A 6,000-nucleotide genomic window follows, 5' to 3' on the forward strand; every position below is an offset into this window, starting at 1 on the left:
TCACGAGAAAACAATCTCATAATCGCTTGGATAGGTAAAAGCATTCCAGAGTTATTACCACATAAAGTGACACATGTCAGATTTGAAAAAATGGGTCTGGTCCTGAAGGCCAAAAATAGCTTGGTCTTGAAGGGGTTAATATTACTCTTTATCATTATTCATATTATTTATATGTATATTGTTTATATATGTTTTATATGTATTTTATGTATTTGTTTATACCTACATATATGTAACAAATTTCTTTGTATATATATAAAGAAATTCTTGTATCTATATTATTCACTATTTCCATCTACACTTGTATGTTTATGACATTTATACACTGCATAATATATTCATATTTTTATTTTTTATTATTTATTATTTTTTATTTAGTATTTTTTACATTATTGATTTTTGTACCTATTTAATACACATGTAATTAATTTCTCATTTCTTAACTCACTTATTTATCTGTATATATTCGTATATACTCTTTCTTACTTGCACTTTAATTCATTATTCAATTTTATACTTCATGATTATTAATGTTTTTTTGCGGGATATTATTTATAAATATTTATCACTTTTTTGTTATTATCATCTCTCACCAATTTTTATATATTAAATTATTTCATTTAGTCACTTTTTGTTGCTTTTTCTGTGTCTAGCACTGTTCACATTGATGCGTCTTTTATATTAAAATAACTATATGGCTAGGTATTTATCTCATTACTACTTTTTAACACATTTAGAGACTGACATTTATTACTATATGAGTTATACTTCTCTAATGGTCACATTTTTATATATATATATATATATATATATATATGTACATGTAACACATATTGATTATCGCTATAAAGCTTAATAGGTTCAATGTTTCTATGTATTATACCGTAATATCGTCTCTATGCTCCCTGACAATCTGCCCAATCGTGTGCTTCCTTTGTAACATCCAGTCACTTTCTTTGTACTGGCATCTGTCTTGTGCGCTTACGTCAGGGGGAGGGGTTTCTCTTCCCTCCGATTGGTGCGTCTGCATCTGGGTGGGCGCGGCACTCCGGCGTCAGACGCCGGTGTTTCGCTCCCTCTCGGATGACGCGCCGTCGGAGGTATACGAGCGGCCATCTCTACACCTGGCGTATGACGCCGATAATAAGATCATATTGATTTATTTGCAAATGCACATGATTGGGCATAGGATCATATAAAGGGGTGATCCCAGCTGGAGAGACGCCACCCCCGGACGAAGGCATCCCGCCGAAACGCGCGTCGGGTCTGACGGTCTCTCATTGCAGGGATACCATCACCAGTATGGGTATGTCATGTATTTTGTTCCTCCCATGCTGCTTGCTCTCGTAAATATACTTACTCTGAGTATTTACCTACTTTCATGTTTTTGTTTTCTAAGCAGTTTCTCGGGAGGTCATTAATATATATTTTGTTGGCAACAGACTTTCAGTGTGTTTATCACTATACATTAATACTTATGTACATTATTGTATCACACAGGCTACCATCTGCATTTTTGCTTTGACGCAATTAGTCTGTTTACCTTACCTTACTAGACTCTGTCCCCATTTCTATATACTGCTATCCCTTGCGATTTTTGAACGTTTTTTTTCATGCTCTGTATGACTCATCTTTTAATTGTTGTGATATATGTTAATAAAGTTTATATTTTTTCTGCTATACTTTTTGTGTTAGTTGTACCCCACGCTTTATAGGCTATGCATAGCAACACAGTATAATTCTCTATAGCTGCCATCACACAGTATAATGCCCTCTAGCTGCCACCATACAGTATAATGACCACATAGCTGCCATAATATAGTATAATGCACCCATAGTTGTACCCATACAGTATAATGCCCACACAGATGCCCCCATACAGTATAATGCCCACACAGATTCCCCTATTCAGTAAAATGCCCACATAAATGTCCCAATGCAGTATAATGCCCAATCAATTCCCCATACAGCATAATGCCCCTATAGCTGCTCCCATACAGCATAATGCCCCTATAGCTGCCCCATACAGCATAATGACCCTGTAGCTTCCCCCATACAGCATAATGCCCCCATAGCTGCCCGTTCCGGTATAATGCCCACATAGCTACTCCATACAGTATAATGCCCCAAAGCTCCCTAATTCAACATTAGTTTAGAGCTTCCGCTGCTCCTCTGCTCACCGAGGACTCCCCGGGCACAGCGCTACTTCCAGCAATGTGCCCGGGGAAGCCCTTGACGTCATTGTCCATATATGGACAGTGAGGTCAGAGGCACCTCTGAAGCGGAATCCCCGTTGCCGACGCTATGGCAGGGGATTACGCTCCAGGAGTAGTAGATAGGGGACAACTCCACAAACATTGGTGGTGCACGCAGCAAAGGATCCCAGGTCCAAGGGAGACAATCAATATGCAATCGAAGAAAGAAACTGCAGCACTCAAGATAATCCAAAGAAGTGTATTTGATTTATTCACCAAGCATAAAAACACTTGCAACGTTTCAACGCATGAATGGGTCTTTATCAAGCATGTTCTGCTCTGCTCGGGGACTCCAGCAATAGGCAATGTGACAGCCCCTTGCGGTCATGCGCTTGATAACACGCCGACACAAACAGCACAGTAAGCAAGCCCTCAGTCACGTGGGGCCTTGTCGGCGCGTCATCATTATTAGAAAAGCTACAGGACTTCTGGGAACAATTCACCGGGTTTGAACTGCACGATTTAGTATGGAATTTTAAATTAATGTACATTAGTAAGTGACTTCTTTTTACATAAAAATATTAATGCAATGCAATTTTTGGTACCCGGATAATCCCTTTAAGGGGTTGAGTAAGAGGTTATGCTGTGTACAAAATTGCATTTATTGTGCAGTAGGGGTTTTAACTGTGTTTCTTCTTGTTTTCCACGCTGGAAAAGACATGTGTTCCTATTGAGAAGGTTACTGACATGTATGGAGAGCAGATGTCTAATGCACATCAAGCATATGGTTTTGGACAACACCGTTACCACCTGATGCACTGTTTTTTCACTAAAAAATAATATCATGTGTTCTCTGTCTGCTGGATTATTTGAGTTTCGTATTGTAGTCATCCTAAAATTAATTAGAATGTCTAATATAGAGACAGGGTAAACTTAGACCAGGCAGTCAGAAGATGCGCTAAATTTATCAAAATGGCACACGCTGTATGAAAAATTTGACTCATCTTGCTAGAAATGCTAGACCCTTTTATTCTTCCTTAAACCACCTCTTGGTTGGCTTAGTTTACGCCAGTTTTTTTTATCCACAATATGGTGCAATTTTAAAACATGTCCCTCTCTGTTAAACTTTTGCAGAGCGTAGCACAAAAAGTGTCTAAAACAGGTATTAAATGTGGCACATGACATGTGCTCCAAAATTTTGGCTCAATTTGTATGCTAAGAAACGTAACTGAGTCCACATGGTAACTGTCTCTGGGGATTCCGTTCCTGGAGAAGCCCCTAACGTCACTATCCATATATGGACAGTGACATCAGAGGCTCCTCTAGGGAGACCCAATGGCGCTATGTACGGGGAGGAGGAAGGTGTAGTGTGTGTGTGTGGCACTATTTACAGGGGGTGTGGCACTATCTACAAGGGACTGTGTGGCACTATTTACAGAATTCTGGCGCATTTGAAATAGTAAATCTGCCGCCCCAATGTATGTGTTATCCCACAAAGATTATCATCCATTGCTACTTATTAAAATGCATTACACAGGAACATCCCATTATTTACAGTTGTTTAAAATGTTAACACGTGGATTGGTTCCGCTCGGCTGCGGGTAAGCAATGGGTGCGCATTGAGAAAGGTATGTCCTCACTTGCATTGTCTTCTCTGCCTTGGTTGCCTGGTTCCCAGCGACCAACGTCTTCTCTGCCTTTCCTCACACGTCAGTTTCTTGTAGTCTGGGAGCGGATCATTGGTACCATGGACCTTGCTCACTGTCCGGGTCCTATGACTCCTCTATTTGATAACCCTTCCTTCCCTCCAGTGGTGGGTGTAGACACCTTCCTGTGTTGGGGGAGACTAGACGGCGCATACCTGGCTCAGACCCTTACATCCGATGGTGCTATTTTGTCACTTGCTGCTGTCTCTGAGGCCTGCCCGGGGAGACGATCAATATGGTGGTCTTATTTCCAGCTGCGTTTATATCTCTCTTCCATCAGTGATTGTTTTGTGTTGCTTCAGGATAAGACTCCTTTAGAACTTTATCTGTCCTTGACTTCTGCTCCTACTCACATACTGTCCTATCTGCATGGGATTCTCCACCCTAGCTATTCTTTTTCTCAATTGGTGTTCACTGCAGCATGGGATGAGGAAATGGGGGTTCGACACTCTGAAGAGGATTGGGGGACTTCCTTTTTCTTGGCTCACAAATTGCCGACTTCTTGTTTTGCTCAGGAAAAAAATTATAAAATCCTTACCAGATGGTACCGTTGTCCTTCCTTCCTGCATAGGATATTTCCTGATGTGTCGGCTGATTGTTGGAGGTGTGGGGAGGCTCCTGGAACCATGTTGCATATTTGGTGGGATTGCCCCAAGCTCCGTCCCTTTTGGGGGAAAACTTTTGACCTCGGGAACAAGCTGTTTGACACTGACGTTCCCACATCTCCTTCTATTGGCTTGCTTTCCATGGTTCCTGGATCACTCCCACGCCTCAAAAAAGGTATCTTCCGGCATTTTTTGACTGCTGCTCACACTGTCATACCTCGTCACTGGAAGTCCATTCCCCATTGATGTGCCTTCTTTGCAGGAATGGGTAATTGAAATGAACGGGATTATGAGGATGGAGGAGTTGATGTCTGTTGATCGGGGTAAATCTGACATCTTTGTTCAAAATTGGTCAGTCTGGTCGGTGTTTTGGGGTGGTGCTAATTTGCCTCTCTGGTTGGATGGCCTCTTTTGAACGTTCCTATTGCCAATTCTGTGTGCTTTTGTTTGTTTGTGCCTCCTTATGTTGTCTTGTGTTTGTGTCATTTTGTGTTGGAATTAACACTTAAAATTTTCATTTTTACTTGTTTTTTGGGACTGGTTTCCCTTCATATTGCACTACTTTTGAATTTGAATATGGATATTGTGCTGTTATTTGCCATTGGATGTTATTCCTCTTTTCTTGTCTTTTTTGTTTTTTTTTGCTGTTTGGAAAAATACCTCCTACCTTTGATTTTATGCACGTGTACCTTTATACACCTTGAATTTATTGCACTGCGTGCAAAATTTTTAAATATCGTATGATGTCTTTTTTTGCTATATTGTATTCTAATAAAAATTGTTGATAAAGAAAAAAAAAATGTTAACACGTATTAATAATGGGAAATAAATACAATAGTAACGGCATGATCACACGCATTTGCTGCAGAAATTTTAGAGACTGAAAAATCCGATCCATAAATCTGATTGGGGTGATTCTGTAGCATGTCCATGGATTTCTATAAGCCCCATTCAGATGAATAAGACAGAAATCTGTTGCATGTACCCTACATAGCGCACTGCAAATGGCAAAATAACCTGGTAGGTGAAGTACAACCAGAGCAGAATGTTCAGGAGATTTTGAGATTTCAGCATCAGCAGCTTCTTATACAAACACACAATCATTATACTTCCAAATATCTAATATGTCTACATGGCAATATCTTCACTATGCTAAGAAACGGAACTGAGTCCACATGGTAACTGTCCTACTCAGATCATGTCTTCGTAGAAACTGTACGTACTGTAATTTCACTGTTACTCTTGCACTGTCCTAGTTGTGCCTCACACAACTTTTATGAGACAAAAAATTCTCATTGATTCTGTGTGTTAACTGCAATAAAAGTTATTAGACTCCAAATAGACTCAACAGATCACATGATCATGCTTTAGGAATAGGTGTAACTGCAGTCATAGCAGCTTCTGTGGGACCCAGTGGCTGAGAGGGACCACTTAGGGACAGGAACGGTGTTCCTTTTTGTAAGGAGAACAAACAGTGGTGGCTTTCCGTTGTCT

The sequence above is a fragment of the Rhinoderma darwinii genome, chromosome 5 (genome assembly GCF_050947455.1).
Source record: "Rhinoderma darwinii isolate aRhiDar2 chromosome 5, aRhiDar2.hap1, whole genome shotgun sequence".
NCBI classification, from domain to species: Eukaryota; Metazoa; Chordata; class Amphibia; order Anura; family Rhinodermatidae; genus Rhinoderma; species Rhinoderma darwinii.